This window comes from Aythya marila (assembly GCF_965140915.1).
Source record: "Aythya marila genome assembly, chromosome: 5".
NCBI lineage: Eukaryota > Metazoa > Chordata > Aves > Anseriformes > Anatidae > Aythya > Aythya marila.
The window spans coordinates 34,712,221-34,738,176 of record NC_139046.1 but is presented as its reverse complement, the minus strand read 5'-3'; the positions used below and the strand labels follow the sequence as shown (position 1 = coordinate 34,738,176).

Here is a 25,956-nt window from a genome sequence, read left to right as displayed (position 1 = left end):
GCAAAGGAACAAGAGAAGTCAAACAGGATACACCCAGGAAAATTGCCTACCTTCTCACCCTGTCTCATGCTCATCAGAGCACTCAATGAAGCTTCAAGCTCAGCACCGACAGAAACATCACCTGACGATCCTACAGCCCTGCACCCAGAGCAGCCTTTCCAAGCCTGCTGCTACCAGCCACCTTCCCTAAATCAGGCACAGCACAGAGCAAGGAGCAAATCAAAGCAACCAAGTCATTGCTCTCAGAAGCTTCCTCTCAATATCTGAACGTGCAGGTTCCGTCATCGCCGTATCACGTGTTGCCTGCTGATGTATGACTGCAGTTGCAAGCAACCTATTTCACTCCTGGTACTAACAGGTTTGAAACAGTTTGGGCTGCTGCTGTGCAGGTGGGAAGATGAAATGTCACATGCCCTGTTCCCAGTATCAGACAGCCACACATCGCCTTCCACGGAAGACAGCTGCTTCCTGGGGTGGCAACTGAGCTGGGAAACAGAAAGCAGGATGAACAGGGGAGCACTCTAAAAATGCCCGCAGTGTAACAGCTGGCACCCGGCACTGGGGCAAGCATGATAGGAACGGGGTGCAAAGCCTACTGGATGTTACACGGCCAGATTCAAACCAGCATAAAAGCTACAGCTGTGTTACCTTCACCTGTGACTAGTCACAGGTTTACACGGTGTAAAGTGGTACAATGAACGAACTCAACTATTGTGGCAGGTGACCCTAGCATAACTACTCTATACACAGATCACATTTCTCAACAGTGCCTTCTGCCTTCCTTTTGTAAGTCCAGAAACCATACAAAATTCTCTATTCCTTGCAGAATGTGCAGTTGTTCTTCATACATTAGGCATTGATAACACAGATACCACCATTTGCAATGTCATTAAAGTTAGGTGGAAGACAACACTGCCTTTCCTCATGATTATACATTCCTCAATTATCCTGTAATTCCCCCACGTACATTACACTTTACCTTACTCCATTCATGGGAATGAACTCAGGAGCAGGGGATGCACACAGTCAGTCAGTGACATAGGTACTGAACTGAGATAAAAGCCAACTTATTCCACTCCGCCAAAAATCAGGTCTCCTCAGGAAATCATAATCCATTCACATTGGCAAGTTCTACAAGAGCGGATCTTGACCACAGTCCCTAGGGGACCAGCATCACCTTACATCCCTTTGACATTATGTATCACTAAAAACATAAGTGCCAGAAAACTCAAGGGCACATGACAGAAAGTCCACTCAACCCACACCACTGTTCACCCCTGGTTAACTCATGGCTGCTACTGTCTTGTGACCATACATCACCAAGCACCAAGTTCAACCAGTGGTTGTCTACATCAGTATTTGTAGGCTCTCCCTAGGTGCATTTCCCAGCACAGATGGGTGTAAACACCTCCTGTCACTTCTTAATGGGTAACTTTCATTGCATCCAAGGTTGATCATCTCTCAGGAGCCCCATTTATATTCCAGCATCATCCTTCTGCCCTGCTCATGGTTTGTTCTTTATCTTCTCAGCTCCAACACACTTGGTTGCAGCAGCAGCGTACCATCCTGGCTAATTGCTGGAGCATAGTCCCCGACCTGAAGACACAGTTATGTGTCTGAATTTTGTCTCCAAGCTTTGTGTCCAGCTACTGACTTTGGGAACTTCACCTCCTGAGTTCATCTGTGCAGCAGCACCTTCCCTACCATTTTCCTGGGCTGCACACATCACACCAGACAGCTGCCACTATTCCAGGCAGTGGTCTTCTCCAGCAGTATTATTTTTCTGGAGAGGAAAAGGGTTCTCAGATGAGGACTACAGAGCTTGTCATCTTTCTATAATAGTCTTCTTTCAGCATTTGTAGCAGCCTAACTTACCACTGTAGACAGAGATGCTGACAGCATTTATATAAAGCCTTTCCTTCTAAATATAAGCATTTTATCACTCTATTTTACCAGCATCAAGACTGAGAAGTTGGAATCCTACTTAGAAAGAGCAGCAGCAGAGAACTGGCATAAATTAAGAGGGAAAAAAAAAAAAGCTAAGTAGCTATTGCATATATGTTTCTTTGTCCAATTTAGCTTCATGACAGCAAAATTATGCAAGTGACTACAGGCATTTGAATTACATGCCTCAAAAAGACAGTTGGAAGCCACAAACCACCTTTATTCAGCCTTCACACCAAGGATATTTAAGAGTTATGCCAAACTGTTTTTTTCCAGTGGTTAGGCAAAGTGGTAAACTCACACACATCACACAAAAAGATCATTCATCTATGCAATAACATGCTCTTCAGTTATTTAGACTCGACATTTTCCAACCATAAATAAATTTCATTAAAGAAGCCTTAACTGAAAAAGAAGAATTTGCAAGGGCAGCCTAGTTTAGTCACTCAATCTTCTCTGTTATTAAAGAGCTTAAGTATTTGAATGAGTTTTATTTTTTTGTTGTTTCCTCACTGTCTATGAGAAAATACCCTATAAAGAAAAATGGCAAGCATTTGCAAGCATCAGATTCTCTTCTTCCACCTCTCTCTTGCTCTCGCTCACCAAGTAAGAGCGCTGGAAGTTGACCTTCAGCACTGTTTATACAGGGATTATATAGAAACATTTCTATAAAGTACACAGTGTCTGACAACACAAACTTTCTTAGCCTTTGCAAGTCCCGAGTTTGAGCGATACCAACACTACGAAGTGACAACAGCTTCCAGCACACTCATATTCACGTTGTCTGTTGGGAGTTCCCTGTCATACGATGGGGCAGCAGTCCGTGCATCATGTTTGACAGTTACTGGGGGTTTCCTTTTTCCATGCTCATTCCTCATTTGCTTTCTCATACTCGGTCCTTCTGCATTCAGTGTTAACTCGCAGCTGAGTCCTGTGCTGGCCAACCAATTTGCATTTTAGCTTCTCAAGATTAAACACTCACACTGGCTGAAAGTAGACCATTCATAGCAATATTGGAAGATGAAACCTCCCAAACCCATAGTAGAAAGAACAGGATGAAATTCAGCATAAACAGGATTCTGAACCCTGAAGCTGAAAAGCAGAAACAACTATGTCCAAGACCAAACTTCTGCCTGTGACTCACAATATTTAAAAACAAACAAAAAATAGTGAGTTTGTGAACTACACCAGGCCTACAAGTTACTCATGTAACTTCCCCCTCTCAAATCTTACCAAAAATAAATAAATAAATTGAAGATGAAGGTGACAAAACATTTTCAGTCTGGAATGAAAGGCTTTTCGCTGCCTATAATGTGAACCTCTATAAGGCTGTGACAGGCTGCTGTAACAAAGCCAAGATAACCGAGGCTATCTTGGATTGTCCTACAACCACACCCAGGAATGCAACGCATGCCAAAACCCAACAGTTGTTCACTGACGTAGGCGCAAGAGGAATCACAATACGTACTCAATCAGCTTCTCACCGCTGGAATAATGTACTTAGGCTGGCTTGCTATAAATATCCAGCTCTGTAGATACAGAAGGAGATTGGAGCCATATGCAAAAGACCCAGATAATAACTGCACATAAAGCTACAGCAATATAAAATGAAGGAAGAGGAGGAGATTCGGGAAGCGGCCTACGCTGAGGCCCACGCACTCCGAACTGCCAGGAAAGCAGAGCACAAGCTGGATGAGGCTGGGGAAGAGACCAGGGGACGGGGCTACAGGCAATTTTCCCTGTATATTACATACTGATGTGTGTAATCCTATTGCTGAATTATCTTTTCCAGACAGAAGAATATTTGTGAAAAAACACATTAACTGGCAATGGAGTGACTTGTAAGACAAGGCACGAGGACCAAGTCAGAAGAGGTGTCCGAGTTCAGGGTTTTGCACTGCAAACCCGAATCTGCAGCAAAAGGCAATTCCACAGCTGCTCCACCTCATTCCTGCCCTGCTTCTGCTGTAAAAAACCCAAGTATAGGTTATTAACTTGACAAAGCACTCAGACTGAAGACATATATTTTATTAAAATGAATGTCTACAATATTTGATCTAGTGGCAATTTCCGGAATACTGAATTTAATCTTTAAAAGTTTTCAAACAACACAAGTTTAAACTTGATTTGGGCACTGATTCCATCCTTCCTTATTTACCTAATACGGCAAAACACCCCAAAAGATTTGAGTGACCTTATTACTCAGTTAACTTTACAGAACATACTTAAATCTGCCTATACTTAAAAGATTCTACTCACAGACAAATATACATCTGATCAATGTTTGCCTAGTCTATTTTTAATTTGTTTGTTTGTTTTTTATTCTCAAGGATGATGTTCTGTCAAGAGTATTTTTACCGTACAAAATATTCTCAGTAGTTAAGTGAGTTTTCTACTAACAGGGATTTTTATAAAATTTGTTACTGCTAAGGCCCTCTCTTAGAAACACCTAGAATTAAGAAACTCTTTCTAGACATACAGAACAACTAAAATACAAATAGGAGGAAAAAAAATTTCTTACATTTCACAAGAATCGGGACATCTAAAGCAAGCTTGTAAATTTTTTTTTTCCTAAGTGGGTGGAAGGGTGGGGATTGTGCAAAACAGGGATATTTGACATACTGATTTCCCCGATGCTGGAAAGAAGGTCAGAAAGCATTCCTAAAACATTGGCTAGTCTGGAGGTTCACAGTAGGAGGGTATATTTCCTGCTGGATAGTAATATTACATTACACATAAAAATGGCCATGTTGGTAAGATTAAAATAGCTACAACATGTTAAGTTCTCAGCATTGCTGCCCTTCTCTCTGAAGGGGCACTCTGAAAGGGGCTACAAGAATTGCAGCATATCAGCAAGAGATAACCGAATACCTCTATAAAACCTAAGCATCCCAGATTGATGCACACTATGTAAAGTTAATCCATGCCCACTCCGGTGCAAAATCAGAGCCAAGTCCTCTAGCTCCAATTCTCCTTTATACAATTATTTTGGGGGTGGCAAAGAAAGGAAATAAAGTGCTTCTTGAATCTTTAAAATATACATTACCCACAGATTATGGAAGCAGCCAATGTGTGTCAGTATTATTGACTTTGCATTACATCCTAGGTCTGAGGGGAAAAACAGTACAGAAATACAGACTGAAACAAGTTTTTTAAAAAACAAACTACTTTATAGTTAGCACAGCTATTACTAAGTGCACCTTATCTAGCTTTAAAGTAGCTAATTATTGACAGATATCACAAAAGAAATGGATTTTGAATTATGGATCAGTGTATTGAGAATATTCCGTGGTGGACAAAATGAAATCCAAGCAAGGCTCAAGTTTTCTAACTCCAGAAACATTTGAGGTTGCTCTACTAAATACAATGTAAAGATAAAGCATTTCTTTAATACATTTCAAAGAGTCAAACTGTTTCAACATATCAGTAAATAGAAAAGGGTTTTCTGACTATATTGTAAGTGGTTGAAGATTCCCGCTATGAGTACAGCAATAAATATTATTTAGTGACCTCATTAAATAAAACTTTTAGTAGAGATGAGTTCAAAGAACTTGAAAAGCATTGCTACATCATGTCCTCAGCTAAATCAGGATGCACATTTAAAGAAAGAATAAGTTTCCTAAGGGTGCCTAGAAATTCATGTACAAACTTTCATAGGATTTCTCAAACTTTAAAACTCCCACAGTCTTAAGGTAAAAAGATCTGGCATTCAGTTTTTCAGAAATAGTTCACAATAATTCACAAACATAGATCAGAAAATGAACACTCAACAGGTCAAAGAAAGCTAAACAAAACTGAGACTACATGGTTGTGTCTATTTCAATGAGAAGTTCTAGCAAGTATCTTCTTTAGCAATTTGAATTCAGTACATCCAGGATTTGAGAAGAAAAGCCTCCTATGGGCTCTCACTTTTACCTATAAAATGAAGTCCTGGGTTTCCATAGCACTTAACTTACCATGTGAAAAGTGTCTGTTGTTTTAAGAAGTCCCCACACAGTCTTGGCCGGCTGCACTATACACAAATAAAACCTGGTAATACAATTCTCAAAAATTCACAGCACAAAATGGGAAACCTCTGCAACATAGAGCAGAACACGAGAATGCAGCTCTGAGGCATGCTGTGGTAGACAGCCTGAGACACTCCCTACAAATTCCCTACACCACCCACATCCCCTCATGCTAGGTACACAAGCGACACAACAGGAAGGGCCTTCACAGTCTTCTTTCTGGGTCAGGTACACCAAAATAGTTCTGGGAAACCTAAATAAACTGGACGTGACCCCAGGTCAAAATAATAGCTGCACTGACTATGCTACTAGCTATGACTAGCTGCTGCTTATCTCGGATCTCCGAGATACTGTGACACACACAAACCAAAGTCATCTTTGTCTCTCTGCTTTTACCTAGCTTTTGGTAGTGCTTCATCAGTTCTAAGACGCTTGACTGACAGGCAAACTTTTTCTAAGACACCGTTACAACCATACCACATTAGGACATCTCTGCTAGAAGCAGTAGCTATACCCTGCTATGAGAACCAGCAGAGCTTACTGTGACTGCCACTCACTACTTTCCATCAAAAGCAGCACTTATCCTGTCTACCTTAAAACTAAAAATAATATGTATTATGCTCCTTATTTTTGTTTTGCAGTTAATACGCTCATAAACTCCATTCTTCTGTGATGGAGGGTGGAAACCTGTGTTTTTTAGCAAGCAACAACAGTCCTCTTATTGAGTAGTACACCCTATGAGAGACCTTCAGTGCCACTGTGCCTTTTCTTGCAATGCAGTGATCAGCGGGAGAGGCCACTACAGGTTACCTGCTCTCTACACTAAATACCTCACTTCCTACTGTGTCTTCAAGTCATGAGCAAGATTTCAGCCAACTCCAGCTGTGCTCGCTGATAGCCTAAGAAAACTCACAAAAAAACCTGGCAAGGAGCAGGGCAACGTACGGAGCAAAACATTTTAAATCAGCTCTCACAAAACAGAGTATGTTTACTTTTATAAACTGAGTCAAGTGTTATTCATGAATACTTCTTTCATCTGCAGTATCCAAGTTTGTCGTATGACTGATAAAGCTACTTTTATTGTTCAGCATGCGCCTACCAAAATAACTGCAGAAGAAAGGATATCTGGGTGCACTAGTAAAATAGTTATAAGCCTAGACAGCAGGAACCTTCAGCCCACTCCAAAGGAGTGTAATACTTAATGGAAGCATAGAGGCATGCAATTACCCAGTTAAGTCCCAAAGTACTTCTTTACAAGATTACAGTTGGGAAAAAAAAAATTACCTGTTCCAAGAAGGAAAGCAGTCAAAACACAGAAACAAGATTGAGACAGTAGGAGTAGTCAGGTAGATGTTCCCAGAATTTCCTATATCAGCCTTAAATTACAAAGTCGGGGTGTTTTTTTAATTTGTTTTTCATCCCCAGTCCCCAACCCCCTGCCCCAACAAATATTCATTCAACATGGCTTACCTAGACAGCAAAGGCTGAAGCAATTATCTGGACTAAATACCTCTGGAAAAAAGAATCTGCAATGTCCCTAGAACTTGCAAATACTTTTTTTAAATGTCAGATGTAACTTTTAAAAGTAACTACCATGATTGTTCAATATCAGTATATATCAACCTCTGCATTTTTGTCCAGTTTTCTTAAATAAACTTATTCCATCATGCCAGGTGCAGGATAAGGTCTGTACACTGGATTAAAAGCACGGGAGTAGATCCCTGCGTGAATGTATGAACACTGCATAAGCTGTTCATCTAAGGTAAGAGAGTAGATTCATAACCCACAAATTACTTGTTTTAAAGAGAAGTAACAACGTGCACGTGTCCTAAGAGTTGGAACTAACTATCGGAACTAACATGCTGCTGCCATCCACTGATAATAGGCATCACCCTTACTGACAAACACGCTGCAGCATGGCAGAAAAAACACAACATGTAGCCCTCTTTTGCTATGTATATTTTCTGTAATATATCCCATCTTTTTCCGATCGCATACACAACTGTTTGATGTTAATACCACTACCCTGGATTACTATTTCTCTTGTTAAGACATCATGCTGTCCCAAATTAGCAAACCAGTACAGCTGTAATTGGAGAACTCATTTTGTCTTATAATTGTATCAAACCTAATCTTTTGTAAGAAGCTTTAAATTCAACACCTCAACTTTGTTTTTAAGTAATGATTCAGACCCCAATCTTACACTGAAAAATGAATTCTTGCCACCATATGCATTAAAAAATAAATAAATAAAAAATTACAGCCTCCTAATTCTGAAAATGTATCTGCAGAAGAGTACACTGACATAAATTCATACCCACACATAAAAATTGGGAAGTACTTTGAAATAGTGCTACATTGGGTGATACACTACATCTAGAATCTCAGGCCCTTTGAGAGAGCTGTCAATATTGAAAAAACAGCACAGAAAAATGCACGAGCTATACAGCACCAAGATACTATTCATAAGCTGAGGGAGTACTGTGTTGTTTTTTCATATCCACAATTATTCATCATCTACTGTATACTCCACATCTGGTTTATTTGACCAGTTTGCTTTACTGGCTGGTACAAAATGCTTTATCCCATCTGCATGGTACAAAAGGCTTTATTCCATCTGCACCCTTTCCTGCAAGGAGGAGACACATCTTTATCTAAACTGAGCTTAGCAGGATGAATGGGATTAAAAAGGAAACATTACTCAGCCTTCCTGGTATTTTATCTTTCAAGATCTCTCAAATAGTGATCTGAAGTTTATCATGGCATATTAAACCATATAAAAAGACTGGCAATCTACCTTGAAAAAAGTCTGACAAGCTTCTGTAAAAATCCAATATAAGTCTAAAATGCTCTTTAGTATGATAGGAAAGAGTGTAATAGGCAAAACAACCATCATCTTCAACTCATGTAAAGGTTGTGGAGGAGGGAAAGGGGAGAGAGTAAAACTGTGACGTTCTCTGATCCCAATACTTTACTGTCTGTCACTGGAACGGAAGTACACATAGGCACCAAGTTAATCTATAAACTGAAGAATGTACATTACTGTAAGCATCATCAGGGCATGAAACAATTCGTAAGTCACGAGGAAAAAAATCCTTCCTGCAGGGTTCACAAAATGATCGCTGCCATGGGCACAGCAGAAGGTACCTGGTCAACCTCAAAGGAAAGTTTTGAACTCGAACTGAAGTGTCCTGTATTACTTACATATAGACTGCCATTGTGGTTGCCAAGGGAGGGAAGGCAGCAAGTATTCTTTAATTTGAGAATCTAAAAGGAAATCTTACAGTTACAGAATTTAAGCCAGGTTTTAGGCACCACAGTGTGACCACTTCCCAAAAGCTGGGGAAGTAGAGGCAACTACTCCACAACATAAAGCACACAGTACCCACATTCCACTACTTATTCTATAATTAAACACCAGAACAAGCTGCCATTATGCACATAATGTCCCTGACAACATACCACATTTAGATGGACACTGAAATACCTTTAAAACATTTTTAAGATAACTGAACTCGGTCTAATCTGGAGTTGGTATTTCCTGACCACTGATGACTAACTCTTTTAAATCATCATTAAGTATCAGGAAATACCCACCCCCAGCACCAATTACTATTTAAACATATACCAAAGTGGTACGCTTAGAGCATGTTCGCTCAGAGAGAAATATCCTATAGGCAAACATGAGGGTAAAAGAACTTTATACCAGACCTGAGGCATCCAAAGTGCTGCTATTACTAGCAAAAGGTACGTTAGGGCCAGGCTTCTACCTCACTTGACTTGTAACCTAACGCTGCACTGCGGAATAATGCTGAGCTCTTAAGCTGTTATCTCACTCCCTTCACCCCCACATAAAAAGGCTGCCTGAAATTAAATCAATCCAAATTGCTATCATGCTTGGGGTTATGGGTTAAAGGAGAACTTGGACTGGTACTGCATGTACATTATGGTGAAGACAAAGGTCTTCAGAGCGCCCAGCGCTGCAGGGAACGCGGCAGAGGAGGCTCCGCTGGGCCCTCGCACCTCAGCGCTACGCAGGCCGCCTTCGGTCACCTCAGCAACCCGCGCGACGGGAGGACAGAGCGAAGGGCCCCTGTGCAAACTCCAGGCTCAAGAGAGTTCTTTCATCTCCATTTTCGCTTCCATTAAAAACAGCAGAGGATAGAAAGCACTTCTCAGCTTGAAAAAAGAAATAAAAAAAATAGCATCAAGCCAGCAAGTGAAAGGCAACATTTATATTCAGAAAAGCCCAGTCGTGGACAATTGTCCTCTTCACTTCTGTACAAAGCAAAATTAAAGACTCAGTAGGAAAGTCACAGCTATAATCCCTCCTTCCCCATTTCCCTGAAGGTACTAATAGAAAGTTTTCATCACAGTAGCCAACACACCACTATGCTGTGAATATTAAAAGCAATCCAAATAGCCTACCCATCCTGTCTCCCATGGTTTCCTCTCCTATCCTTTGCCCACTTCCCTTTAAAGGGAAAAGATTTGCTTTGCAGCAGCTGCAAGTGCACTAGAATTATTTCTAATTTACCTAGAATTACTTACAAAATCATGATAATCCCTGACGAATCTTCTAGCTGTTATTATTTTCTGCATCCCTTTTCTATTAGAAGTCTATATGTTAGCTTAGGCCAGCATGTGGCTTTCTGCAAGTCAGCAACTTAATTAAATCCTAAATTCCTAGTAAGCATCAATACCGAAACCTTCTGCTTTGAAGGAAATCTATAGCTCTGTATCAACAATGATTTTATGCTTCAGAGGACATTATTGTCTACTGCCCGAATTGAGCAGCTTTTTTTCCCTGCATGAAAAACCTAACCTCTTACAAAAATTGATATTCAATCGCAACACCACTCCCAAAAGAGCTAACCACTTATCAAAATACCATTAGATATTCTTGCAGCCCTTTTAGTTATAACCAGCAATCACATTTACATACAGAATTTAGGGAAAAAACATAGCATAACAATCCCCCACAAAGCTTCACCATTTCTGCAAAGACAGCTCCTCCTCCTCCCCATCTGAGAGCCTGTTATATGTCACAGGCAAAATGGGATTCAGCTTTTTTGAGGAATATTTTCAGGACAGATTTTCTATTCCAACACCCCCGCAGCAGAACGCTACGCGTAAGAAAACCATTCAGCTGCTGGCTTGGAAAGCGGTGTGCAGATGTATGAGCAAATAAGCCTGACGTTCATTAGCTGGCACGATACCTCCAGCATTCCTTGTGTCCAGTAGTTCTTGAAATGTTACATCCATGTCACTGAAATTAAACTGGTGACGCTGCTTCAAATTGGGAAAGCTATGTAATAAGCAGTAATAATGTAAGCAATCCAGCAGCAGTGCCTGCTTAGCACCGACACACATCTCCATCATGACAAAGGAAGGGAGGTGCTCGGCAGTAAGTTCATGATGAGGGTTTCAGCAAAAAACACATTTTAAGAGTAAAATGTATAAAACCTTTAACCCTCTAATTCTACTATGAAGCTGTTTACTAGTCCGTCTGTATGGCCTATGTAAATTAGTCATGATTTGAAAAAAAATCAACGTTAATCTTGCTGTGCTTAAAATGGCCGTGTCACACAGCAAACCAACCTGCTAAACTGTATTTGCAAAGCAAGCGTAGAGCTTTAAACTGACTAGTACAAAGGTCTTCAAGAAATCGAGCTTTCATAAATTACAGCTTTGCACACATTCCAGATTACAACATGGACTTTGTAAAGATTTGAGACCTTCAGAGTGACGTGTTTCTGAGTAAGCAACAATATGAGGAAGTGTTCGAGCTGATACCGCTCGTCTCTTCAGACAATCACATATCAAAGGTGCATCATTGTTTAAAATGGCTCCAGTTCTTAAGGATGAAGATCCGTTCCCTGTCCTGCCTTGACCAAAAGGGAGGGACACACTGTCCTACAAAACATCCTGTCAGGAAAGCAGTACAAGTGGGCAAATTTGGAGATCAGGATAATAAATAGTTTTGCTAGCTACTTACTTAGCCTTTCAAAAAAATAATTATTGTCTAAGAACATGAAGGCAAGTACTGCCCACTTCAGAGATCCCAGTGAACAGTAGGAACAATATATTTGATAAGCTCTGTAGGGGATGTTTTAATGTGAAAGCTTTCATTTATTACCAGTCTGTTATGAAGTTACGTGTTTCCTGAAATTGGCTTAGCAGAACAAAATATTTATTTACTATTCCTTTAATATAGAGATTAGGAATTTATCAGAACATAGCCCAGCACTGCTCACTAAGAAAATTGTATTTCTCTGTTTTAAGAAAGAAGGTTGTTTTTTGTATGCTTTTATGGTTTTTTATGCATTTCCTTTTTTAGGAGTAGGTCCTCAGACCTGCAAGGAGATGACTAAGATGTAAGGAACAAGTAAGGAACAAGTATTTTGATCAGGCTTATTTTCCATGTTCCTGAATTCTGGCACCAAGACCTGACAGAACAAGCTGTTTGATGGGTCAATAACAAGCTGCAGGGCTCATAAGTGAACTGGCAATATTTATTTTTACTCATTCCTCCCCCTAGGTAAAATTACTGCTTTCTTTATCAGAGAATCTATCTTCACATACACAATTACGAAAAAGACTGTCCCCAACCACATGATTGGCTATGTTAAATGTAGTTTAATGTGTTTTTAAATATTAGAAGTTGATATTTAGTTACCATTTCTCCCCAGGATGGTGCGTGTAGAAATCTCTGCCTCTTTCTTGAAGCTTATGCAAATGAGTAGCATTGAGGAAATACGCAAAACACCCATTTTATTTTTATTTATTTGTAGGAAAACTACTGAAAAAACACAAAAAAAGCTTCACTGAGCGAGGTGTGGTTTAGTGCTACAAACCTTTAAAAGGTTTACTTGAATGAGAGTTGGATGAGCCTTGCTCTTGTATTTAGTTCAATCAGCAAGCGTCAGCAGTTTGCATTTCTAGGTGGTTGCATTTGAAACTGAGATGGGGAATGAGAAGAGCTGGCAGATGATATCTCAAATAGTTATATTTTTTGTACAGTTCAAGTTTTTAATGCATTAGATAAAACACATTACCTAATTTTTCAACACTGGATTAAAACGACAGCTACAAATTTTTGAAGAACAGAATGTCATTTTATCAAATAACAAAGAATTGTATAAGTTACAGACAGTAAAACAGAGCCAAATTACTGAGTCAAATTTGAGCTTGTGATATTAAATCCTAGTTCAAACCGTGAAATGCTGTACTTTTTACACAATGACAAAGCAAATTACAGCTGGTTTCTTCAGTGGGGATTATGTGAAGATTCACAAATTCCAGTTAAATTCCTGATAATATATACATTTTTTATAATAAAGCAAAGTAAGATTAAAGACCTGTTTTTTTCAGAAACTAAATTTGCTACATTCACAGATCTTATAAACAGTGATAAAATGTTAGAATATGGAAGAGATCCATAAATACATTTTTAGAAAGTACAGTTAAGGTACAAGCTGGTACTTGGGCTTTGTACAAGCTTGCAGCAACAACAAAAAAAATCACTTCTTCAAAGAGTTGCTAGAAATTTATTTTGTTTTCACTGTATGTTTAGGGTTCAGTTTAAATTGTACAGAGCAAGATCTAAGAGAAAATTTTAGCTCTCAAGGACCAATTTCAGGTTGAGCATAGTTTATCAAACACCTTCGGGTGAATTTTTATAAACCTCTTGGACCTCCTACCTACTTGCAACGCTATGGTTTACGCATTGCATTGTGCCCCTATTTTAAATAAGAAGCCAACTCTGCTAAGATCATGTTAAAATAAACAATATTGTAACTTGGGAATCTTCACCAAATTCCATCACAGTCGTTCTGCTGCACATCTTGGGGAGCTAACTGACTACAATCCCTTTAAAAATAAAATCAACCCCATTTAATTCCTGCTTGGATCTGGACATCTGGAATCAAGTACATTCATGAGCAAGAACCATAGAGTTGCAACTGTACAAATATTTTTCTTATCAATTCCTTGCCAAAAGCATCTCAAAATTCAAAGATCAATTTCATAGTGAAAAAAAAAAAAAAAGGTCACATAGGCAGACTGGCTTCTTGAATTCAGGTACTCAAATTCTGGGTATGCGAGAGGTATTCCAGGACCAACTTACAGTCTCATCGTGGATCAAATTTTCCAGATTGTTTCCTATGAATTTCTGGGGTGGAGCTCGTGTCTCCTCAAATTGGCAGAATGATTATCACTGATTTTATCGTAAGAATTTCTGGCATCCACTTCAAATAACAACCAGCAGACAACACACATTCCAGTTTACGTTATTAGGATTAAAACAGGAACCTCTTTCCATTGACACATTCCTTCCAACAAGGATTATCTAATAGATTGCCAAACTGATTGCAATTGATTGCAGCTTGATGTATAGACATTTAAGTGCATTTGTCACCAAAGTGCTGAAGCAGATTTAAGCCTTCAGAAATCTGATTTTTAAATCAGCTTGAGAAGTTGCCTTTAGAAGTGGTTGTAGAACAGTGCGTTGGAATCCCCACAGTCCGTGGAATACTATTTGAAGATTCAGCATACTAGAAGAGATATTTAGTTAAACCTCCAGTCAGCCAGCCTGGCTTCTACCTCCTCAGACAAAGATGTGATACTGTGCAATTTCACTACCTAATTGAATACATGTGGACATCTAACACTGATACACTGTTAAAATTCACTGTTAGCTGTACTGAATCTGCCAAGCCACCGTAAGTACAAACATAACCACAGATGCCTGTGATGAACCTCTGCAAGTATTAATGGCACTGAGTTTGGATTTTTCTTCACCTAATCGTATTAATCCACATGGATTCTTGTCACTGTTGTTTTGGCTTAACTATGTTGATTATCTCCATTCCAGAGACTGACTAAAATTTAGATGCTTGCGATGTTTGTTTTTCAGTCTTACAACACTGTTCAAGAAAGAATAAAACCATGGAAAGATGTCAGTCTCAGACTGCGATGAAGATGTACTACAGACCAACAAAATACTCCAAGTAATACAAATTGATACATTGGGCTTTTTAGCAGAAAAGAGCATTATTTATAGCATATAGCTATTCCAAACTTTCCTCCTGAAGCTTGTGAACTATTATTACCTGCTTTTAAGACCTGGCTCAGTGCAGATGCAATGTAAGTGACACTTGCTGCTCCTACATGCGACTGCGGTCCCATTAGAATTTTGCTTTAAAAGGTTTGTGAAATCCTTCCAGTATTCACACAACCCCTAGTTACTGTGCAAGTTTGGGTGCCCCAATCAATCCAGGTCATGTTCTTCAAATCTTTCCTTTGGCTTCCAGTTCCTTGTATCAAACTCTTTCCACAGTTACCTGTATGTATGTATGCTTTATATACATCCCAACAGTTCTGTTGGGCTCTTTTGGTTATTCACCACAGACAATTTAAGGAGCCTGCTCCTAGAACTCCTCTTAGCCTTCATACACAAATGCTTTGTCTCTTCACAATCTACTTTTCATGTATCCATAAGCTCCAGCTAAAATATTTCTGAAGATGAGAAGTGCAAACCAAGACTTTGTGAACATATGAAGTCTTGGAAAAACACACGCTCAAAACAACAATAATGTAAAGTAGCAATACTAGTTCTGAAGACTTAAAGACAGCTGGAAAAAATGCTTCATTTTCACAAGGAAGTAACTTACAAAGTGCATGAAACTTGTGTCAGCAGGGCTGCCTGTACCAGAAAGCGCAATATACTGTGGGTTCAGTGCAGGACCAGACAGCAGCGACCCTATAACTTCTTCAGCTTGCAAGTCATTGCATAAGTTGGGCATTAAGCACTTTCACATTCCTTCATTCATTGAACTTTGGCATCCAGTTACATTTAAATAATTGTCTAGAGCTGTAAAAATTGTTTCCTCAACACTTCAAGTACCCTTAAAATAAATGCTTTAGTTTTGTTATCACATTCTTCTGTAGGACTTTGATAGCTCTCTCCAAACAGCTTTGCATATTTTTAGTCTAATCACCATGCTTAAACAGCACTATGTTGTCCAAGCCTGAGTACAAGCAGTCTGCCAACAGCAGGCAATGGTAAGAACAGTGCAGCACGGGATGACAGTGCTGGAATGCAGGCACCTGCTAGTAGGTTTGCTTTGCAGAACCTTGATGAACATGAGGTTCCTGTCAACCTATTTCTTCAGCCTGTCAAGGTCCTTCCGAAAGGCAGCACCACCATCTGTTGTATCATCCCTTCCTCCCAGTTCTGTATCACCTGCAACCATGCTGATGGCGCACTCTGTCCCATCCTTCAGCACACGGAGGATGTTCAGTAGTCCGTGCCCTACTAGCACCACTAGTAGTGGGCCTCCAGCTGGACTTTGTGCCAACACTCACACTTCTTTAAGCCCAGCAGCTCAGACAGTTTGCAATCCACCTCACCTAGCCTGTAGTTCATCACTTTGTCAACAGTATGGGAGAAGGTGTCAAAAATCAATGTCAAAAAAACATTAGCTGTTCTCCCCCATGGATAACGTAGTCTTTTCATCACAGAAGGCTACCAGGTTGGTCAAACACGACTTCCCCTTCATAAATCCATGCTGCCTACTCTTAATCACCTTCTTGACCCTAATGTGTTTGAAAACAGCTTCCAGGAGAACTTGCTCCATCACCTTCCCATGGATCACAGATTGGTTTATGTTGGCAGAGGGCCTCTGGAGGTCATTTGGTCCCACCTCTCCTGCTCAAGTAATTGAGGCTGGTCAGTCCCCAAATCCCCAAATCCTGATGTGCTTCTTGAAGGGGATACTGACATTTGCTTTCTCCCAGACCACAGTAATCTTCCCCAGTTGTCATAATCTGTCAAAAACAGTTGAGAATGGCTCTGCAGTGACTCCAGCGAGATCCCTCATCACTCCAGATCCTACGGACTTGCAGAATTTAAATGCTCCCTTACCTGATCTTTCCCTGCCAAGGCTAAATCTCCACTGCTCCAGACTAGTTGCAGAGGCCTGGGATTCCTGAAGGCAAATCCTTCCAGCAGACACCAAAGCAAAAAAGGCATGAAGTACCTCTGCTTTTTCCATGTCCCACATTTTCTCTACTCTTCCTCTGGCTGGTGATACATGTGTAGAAGCCCTTCTGGCAAGAATCATAAAGGGCAACAAGATTTGACTTTGCAGGCTTTGGCTTTCCTAACCCTGCCTCTGCACACCTCAAGAGCTTTTTAAACAATGAAATGAACAAACTGCTAATGCAAACTGAAGAACAATAAAAGACTTGAGCGTCTGATCGAGGAGGAGAAAGACATGACTTACCCTTCTACTCCTCTTCCTCAGTTATTAAGCACTAGGTAGAACAAAGCTGAGAAGTAAAGCGTTCCGCTGTTATCCAAAAATGACTGTAGTTTAACACACCTTTTAATCAGGTTTGCCTCTGTAAACAGTACTCATCCTTCCCTCATTCTAGCTGTTATCTTCTACCTGCACCACTTCTTATGTACTAGCAGCCTCAGCATGTGCAAGGCTGCATGGTGGAAAGGAAGAGGGACACCATCCAGCTAAAAAGCAGCTCTCTGCTGGCTTAGTGCAAGGGTACTGAACAGAAAGCTGCTTTTATCAGCAGCAATACTGGCTCAAATATACATCAAAATCACTACTACAACCAAGGAAGGCTCTTCCTTGTGTGATCTTAGACCTAAAATACTTTTAGAAATAAACATGAAGTTAGACTACTACATGCATGCTGTTTTAAAATACTTCAGCATTAAGTAAACCTAGCCCTAAGTGCTCATACGGTCCTTTGGATATACAACTGCTTTCACTCTACTTCAGTGACCTCTTCTGATCTGCAATTGACTTACTGCTTGGTTTGAAGAGTATTACTTCACCTCACATTTCATTTAAGTGAATACCTTCAGGCACTAGCATAATATGGTCTTACTACCTTCTGTACTAGTTATTTTTGTTCTAAGCTAAACAAAGGGACCCTAAACATTTTGCTTAGAGTCAACAGTTATGTCAAAGCAATGAATGTATGCAGCCATACTAGATATATCCCACACAAGAGGACAGGAAAAGAGCTGCAGAAGTAGTCTTGTTTTTTCCTGAAGCCTTAGTACAGTATTAAGTTACCTCCATAAAACTGCAGCCACACATGCAACTAATGATTTGCAAGAAGCTTATGAAAAACTTGCAACTAGGAGACTGTGATGAAAACACAAAAGTCTTGCTTTTGCATCTCCAAACTCCAGAAAGCATCCCTTACATCCTTTGGCCACCAATCTTTGGGCAGAGAGTGGCAACATTACTCAGGAGCAGTATTTCCTTCCCTTCCTTAGCCTACAGCAGCACAACAGTTACCTGAACACGGAGGTCCAAAGACTCTCAGTCACATCTCTTCCACCCTCTGTTACTGCCATTCCTCACACACACAAGCAGCAAGTGCAGTTAAACACAGATGCAAAGAGTACAAAATAAGGGGAAGATTTCTTCCTGAAAACTTTCTTAATTAGTGTATTGTAACAACCTTTGTAATGCAATACAAACCTTAACCAACTGTTTAGAATTAGCTGCAAATTGCCTCTCTGCCCTGCTTAACCTTACAACACAAATATCACATTAATGATGGCTCCCTTTGCTCCTGCAGTCAAAAACAGAGAGCCTGACAGACAGTTGTGATATGCGCTGTAATGAACATGATTAGGTAGCAAGACAGCTGTCTCCCCAACAGCAGCACAATTTCCCTGTTTATAACCACGATGAAAGTGAAATTCTGACTTCCAGGAAACTGAAATGATGCATCCCAGTGGTTAGACATGTTGGTGTTTCAGAACATACAGCTCTTTCATCTTACCTGTCAACTCACACCTTACAGCCTGCTCCACGTTTCTAGGGCACAGCACTGTCACACATGTCAAGAGGTGTAATGTTAGAATAATACAAACAACTCACTGGGTCCAAACAACATGCATTAAAGAGCCCTGACTGTACAGAACAAATGACCAGACTACTAATGTGAGCATGCTAAAGCCAGCTTCTATGCCAGAGGGCAGTAAATGTTGCACTCACATTTAGAAGATGCTAGGAGCTGTTCTAAGAATGACTTATGAACCCTAATTTAGGGTGATATGGTGGTTTAAACAAAGCATTGTGAGCAGACAGCAGCAATAAGAGCTTCAGAGATGCATAGGTTGGCTGACATTAACACCTTGGTATCTGTCAAGACAGACAAAAATGAAAACATCTTTACTATTATAGAAAATAAACTATTCCCATGTGTTAGCCTCTTGAAATAAATCATTCTGAACTTCTGAAGTAGGACAAATAAAAATTTTTTTGAAAAATCTAGGTAAACTTTAGTTTTCCATCAGAATTTGTCAACTCAATTTAGCTAAGTTGTTTAAAAATTAAAAAAGAACTTGAATTTTCAGAAAAACTCTGACAGAGGCTGACAAGAAGTGCCATGTATCAGAAACTAATTCTTACGGTAACAATCAGTGGCTGTCGGACTCCACACAAGAATCTTCCCTTCCTCAAGCTCACAAGTAACCCACCTACACACATGTTGAATTAGTGGAAGCTATGTACACGAGTGTTCCTTTCCTACTGTTCATCTTCCTGCTATGTGTAGGTAGAGACACTATTGCTGTTCTCCTGGACAATCCTCTTCTGACACAGGCATCACAGCCATTTTTTTAAACTGTGGGTCTTATGGTTACTGTTAAGGGGAAAAAGGAGTCTGAATGCCTGCAGAAACAGCAACAAAAAAGGAAAAGAAAAAAGCAGTATATCCTTAACCAGTTCCCTTCAAATCATTGGCTCCCAAACAGATTTAACAAGTTTACCCAAAAAGTCTTTGAACAAAACTTTAATTAAGTCTATTCCAAAACAAGCAACCACTTTGGCTCAGTGCTCTAGGTAAAACTCCAGTGCATTTACAAGTATAATCAGTTCAGTGCAGTCCTCCCTATTTCCAAAGTAAGTACTGCTATTTTTGTTTGACCCCAAACCACACAAACTGAAACAGCTAGCAGGCAGCTGTTTCATCTACTTCAACTGATTTCCACAAGCAGATGAACAAAAGTAGCATGCCAGATGAAGAAATGTTGGGAGTGGTACCTTCAGAAAAGAGTTGGTGAGGTTTTTGTGTCTGCTTAAGTGTGCTGGTGAATACAAATTTATGCTCGAGCAAGTAGTTTTACTAGTGAAAATGCACCATAGCTGCACAAATTGAGTTTTTTAGCCCATCAGATTCAAAACAAATACCAAAAGCAGAAGAAAAAAGTGTGGCTCTACAAAAAGTATAATTTATTAAAGTGTACGAAGAAATTTGCACTAAATACTATTAACTTCTCCTATTTCAAAAAGCAAAACTTACTTCCCAATACGAGTGAAATTCCAGGTATCACCACGAGAACCGTGACATCCCAAGTCTCCCTAAAGGCCAGCACACCCAAAGCTCTGTGCGTATCAACACCATTCTGAGTAAGTATTTTGAAAACCTGACTCAATACACAACTATTGATCACAACACCTACGTCCTATGTCAAAAGCAGGCATTAAAGCATGGAAAGCAGATTGCTTTGTTCCACTAAAAGCTTTTACACACGTTCAAGGAAAAAAAGTGCCACTGACTAACAAGAATCACTTCATTAAAAAGATTTTAATGGAACTATTTTCCTCCAGAAGCCTGTAGCACCCAGTAATTTAGCAGATCCACAGCTCTATTAGACTCACAGTATTGAGTTTCTTAGCAAAACATGCATTCAAAAAAGCTTCAGCACAGCAAAGCAGAATGCTTTTACCTATGTGTCTCATGAGCTCTCTCTGACCTGGGGACAACTCCACCTTGTCCTTTGCTACTTGGACTTCTAAAGGAATGGCATTTAGTTTAGAAACCTGAAAAGGTTAGATTAACTAGCATAAATGGTCACCTCCATGCTGTGAACCATTTCCTAGAATTACATCTATTTTCCAAAGCAAGTCTCCACGTTTGCTACCAGATCTCACTATTTAATAGCCACTGCTAGCAATCACAAACACCAACAAGAAAGGTACAGCCTATCTGTTTGTGCTATGTGAGTCTGAAAAAAGACCACGGTACCTGAAGCTTGGGGAATGCTTTTCCTGTGAGTTGGTATTAATTACAGCATTCCTGAAAACAGAACTGGGACAATAGTCGAAGGCCCTAATATTAGTTTCTTACTCTGTCTTACAGATCTCAGTAGATACAAGGAAAAGCAGCGTATCCTTAACAAGGAATTTATCTCCAGGGCTAGAAATATCGTAGGTTGGTCTTCGACATGAAAGTCTGCCACAAGCTCATCACAGCTCTCCTGAGCACTACCAGGAAGCTCCGCTAGGTCACATTTCTCCAAGTGTTAAAGACATTGTTTTCAGGAGCACTGATAGGATCAGAACAATGCTAGTGAACACCACAGTGTAAGTGCCCGCAAGGTCACCTGTCTGTATTCAACTGAAGATGAGCACGCTGTGGTTTGTGTGCACAACTGATGAGGAAACAAACAGCAGCAGACACTCATATAGAGGAAAAACAGAAATAAGAGGTCTTCACCTGCTGAATAAGGGAATTTTTCTGCTAGCTTTCCCAAAGCATATTGTTGGTTTCATTCCAGCTTTACCGTTTGAATTGTAAAGATTGATTTAAGCAGCGCAGGAGAACTTAAAACAATCCCCCAAATACTAGGTTACAAAGGAAAAGAAGGAACTGCAATGCAAATACAGATATTTTACATTATGCTGGTTACCTCTGAACAAGAAAAACTGGTTCGCTCACATGGACAAAAGAAGAGCACGACTTGCCCAACCAACGTTTCCCTAACTCAGCTTTAGTCAAGTGCACAAAATGAGTAGTCCTTCTCAGGAAACCCCAGTGACTGCAGAGGGCACAGCACTTCCAGCACTCCATGGCTTCTCTGCCTGAAGGTGTGAAAGGCAGCAAAGAGAGGCAGTGAACAGCAGAGGCCATACAACAGATCAGACTGAAAAGCCATAAAGCCAGCTTACCACTAACGGTGTGAATTTCATGCAGCTGAAAGGGTTGTGGGACTGCTGGATATTTGAAAACCTTTGGCCACACCAACAGCTTTACAAATGTCAAGAGCCAGCAAGATGCAGCACTTACCCAGAGGAGAGGAAGCCACCTTAAGAATCTGAGCTTTCATGACAATCTCCTACAGAACGTATTTTTTAATTTTTTTTATTAATAATTTTTTTTAATATTTGCCATCACTTAAGAAGCTATGTCTCAAAGTAGTCAGATGGCTTTTCACCATCAAATTATTACCTATTTTGTTTTTCAGCAGTGCTGTCACTAGGGATAATAGCTACAACTGTAAGGCCATTCATGGATGACAATTTCCAATGAGTAAGAGCACAATGACGGCCAGAAACCTTGCTCCACAGAGATGTATGCAACCTACAGATATAGGAACATTTTCTTTTTATAACAAGCACCTCAATTACTCAGTTAGAAATGAATCGTCTGCAAGATTCAATACTGCTCTGCATAGATGGACCCAAAACCTGCAGGATGCTGTTATCAGATGTTTTTCTGTCCTCCCTCCAGACCACAGAGACTTACAAAACTTGAGAAACTGCAACATTCACAGCACAACAGTCACCTCTCAACATTTCAGGCAGAAAATTTACTGTTTCCTCCTAACAAGGATTAGACCTACTTTCTACTGCAGGCATTACATAAAATTTGAAGAGGATATAAAAAGGAAAACTAGTATTACTGCTTATGTCCCATTTTTAGACATTTTCGCTGTGAAAATTCAGCTGATTTGCTTTGGTTGTAAGGTTTCTTTCCCCCCCTCCATTTCTCAGTTCTCACATCAAAGATTCAATTCTTCAGCCTCAGATGTCAATTGCCATAGGGAAATATCTTTAAAGCAAATCAATACTAACTTTATAAAAACAATTACTTGCTTAAATATTAGCCCTAAACTACTTTAATATCTCCTTAAAGGAGAACTTTACTTTTTATGAATCCTTTTTAAAAATGTAAAAAAAAAAAAAAAAAAAAAAAAAAAGGCAGCCCAAAGATTAAATAAGCTTTGTAATTACTGTGTATGTCTATATATAAACAGAGGCAGAGGGGAAGAGTTACTATCTGTTTGTTTTAGTAACAACCACACATGTAAAATTCCGAAGCTGCTCATAAAAGACCTCATGTGCCTGCAGCGTGTGGAGCCACTCCTGAACCTTGTTAACAGGGTTTTGCATATGACAAGCTTATAGGAAGCCTCTGAAGTATCAGTTCATGGCACGTAACTGTCTTTACTTTCAGCTATGTTCCAAGAGGCATCCGCAGCTATAGGTTTAACTTCAAAAACATGTTAAAAAATTTCACTGTTCTGCCCCAAAAACTCATCCAACAGACTGATTTTTTTTTTGAGTAAAAATCTGGAACAAGTTCATATTTGCTAAAAAAAAAAAAAAAAAAAGCAAAAAAGCACCACAGTAGTTTTCATCACTATCATACACTTGTATTGCCATGACAAGTTGTTTTATGTATATATACACACACATTTTTTAAAAATATTTTTTTAACCCGCTGTCATCTTACATAGCAGCCCATTCTCAAAAGAGAAAAACGACACAAACACGCACACACAGCAGGCACAACCAACTTTCACAGCAAATGTTTCTCAGCTCTGCTGGGTACTGGTTACAAAAGTCTGGGCAGTTAATTTCCTAGAGGCTGATCCTTCAGCTTTACTATATTTGCTCTTATTTAAATAGGAAAACAGAGCTCTAATTCTGCATATTTCTGCAGTCTGAATTTATGGTAACAATTTAGAGTTACGTCAAACCCAAACTCAAGTTACAGTTTCTGAGGTCTGCATGCGTACAGCATTTCTCTTCAAAAAGCAGATGGAGAAAGACAAAAGCTCTCGAGTGGGAGGAAGCAACAGAGAAAGAGAGGAATGTACCAGCTTGCCAAAAATGTGCCACAGCCTCTACAATACAATGTTAATAATTCTGGCTAATGCAAATGCAATAAAGGTCAGCGTTTTATATCCAGAGTCAATCCCTTTTCCTATTACTAGACAAAAAGCACTAAGGAATTTTTTTGTTGTTGTTAAAGCATGAGTCACTTTACTATCCCTTTAAATTGAAGGGTGCCATCTGAGGTTTCTAACAACATTTTTCATAAACTGCTTTCAGATGTATGGAATGAAATATTATTTTAAAGATTCTGGCTTGCTGTTTCTGGCTTTACTGCCAAAGGTTTGGACAACACTTTGCACTAAAAAAGCAGACAAGTACAATAGGTTTTTCAGCTTCTCTGGAAAAAAAAAAAAGCATGTTTAAACATTCAGATGCAACACTAAACTCCTTTTTCCTAAAAACTACTCTCAGGGAAGTTTAGATAAACAACTTAAAATAGACTAATTTGAAACATATTCTATGCATTACTTGGAGTAAATATAAATCAGTTCAGATTTGGTACAGAGGAAACAACAAGTTTTGACTTGCACAATTCAGTCAGATCCACACGACAAATATTTTATATCCTGCCATTTCTCCTGTGAGTCCTATGACATTCAGAAAATACAATATTTTTAGAAGGAATGCCCCACAGATGTTTGCTTCACATTTTGGAACCTCTTGCCACGGCCATAGCAGCTACTCAGCAAATTAAAGGAAGTGCTTCAAAGCTCATTGTTATGCATGGTTTCTTACAGTACTTACTTAAAAATGAATCTGATCATACAGTAATGAAATCTTTTTTTCCCCTCTATATTCAGAAGTTTCCTGACCTCCATAATACTAATTTAATTAATACTACTAAAGAAATAAAGTGCAGTCTCACTCTTTCACAAGCTCCAAGTTTGTCACAAGCAACCTCATAGTCGCAAACTTGCCCTCATCATCACAATTTCACACAGTTAAATAAAGCTAGCATCCATAAATTTTAGCTGCACAATCTTCCATTTGAGCGGGTTAAATGTTTACTTGTGTGACCAACTAATTGGATTAAAAGGCAAAGAGGAGCCCACTAGGGAAAGGGAAAGAAGGTGCTTCTATTTGTGTCCAATGGAGATTAGCTTTAGGCTTAACACTGCTTGCATTGTACTTATGCCTGGGAAGAAGTAATTAATGGTAAAATCTGCAAATATCAGCAACTGACAAGTTCAGAGGTAGTAAAGGCCTAGTTACATTGACAGATTCCTTCTTAGAGTGATTTTTCAGTATGTGTTATGACAAATCAAACATACGATGTATACACTCAAGAAAGAATATAAAGTAAGTTTCCATTATAGGGACTACCTTGGATTCCAGTTATACTGAGAAGAGAGCAAGGACTAGGTGAGTACAGGATGCTGCAAGTGATAGAAGGAACATGTGAAGAGGGTAAGAGCTATCAGCAGCATAACCACTGCGTCTCCATCACGTTTATCACTGCAGCATTGCTCACACTGCTGGTATCCATGTTTTAAAGCAAGCTTTGTAATATTAAGTCTTCATTCCACACACACAAAAACCAAGTCCTTATACTCAGGATAATTGACTTCTGAAATACGTAACAGAAAATTAAGTAACAACTTGATCATAATCTAAATTACAAAGACTTCAAGTTTCTTTTCATCTTTTTTTCTTTTTTCCCCCCTTCTAGATCAAGTAGCTGTCATTTGATACTAGACTAATACTTGTAGCATACTTCTGGCCACTGAAATAATTTGCAACAGCATACGAGGTGAATCAAACATTTGAAGTTTTAATGAAAAGAAAAATAAAGCATAAGCTACAGTTCTAACAAAACATGGCTTTGCTGATTTAGGTCTATTTTGTGTAAGCTTTTACCATAGACGTCACCAAAAGAAACTGTATTGCATCTTATTTCTAACTAGAATATAGGTCAGCCTAATAAAAGATATGCAATTAGACCTCACCAGTGTGGTTGGAAATGCTACCATAAGGAAAGACAGCAAAAGAAGGGAAAACAACGCTCGACACCGGCATTATCTAAACATCAAGAAGGGAAATGCAGAGACAGGAGT

General features: G+C 39.5%; 1 protein-coding gene across 8 annotated transcripts in view; it reads right to left on the bottom strand.

Annotated features, from left to right (window-relative positions):
- The window catches only part of NUMB (NUMB endocytic adaptor protein), a 95,537-nt gene that overhangs the window by 50,594 nt on the left and 18,987 nt on the right, over positions 1-25,956 (bottom strand). The window contains exon 1 of one of the 8 annotated variants that reach the window (XM_082761286.1): positions 5,901-6,037. The exons of the other annotated variants lie outside the window; for them this stretch is intronic. The gene's annotated coding sequence lies outside the window, so the exon portion shown is untranslated. Of the gene's footprint in view, positions 1-5,900; positions 6,038-25,956 lie in introns of those variants that run through there. 8 annotated transcript variants of the gene reach the window in all.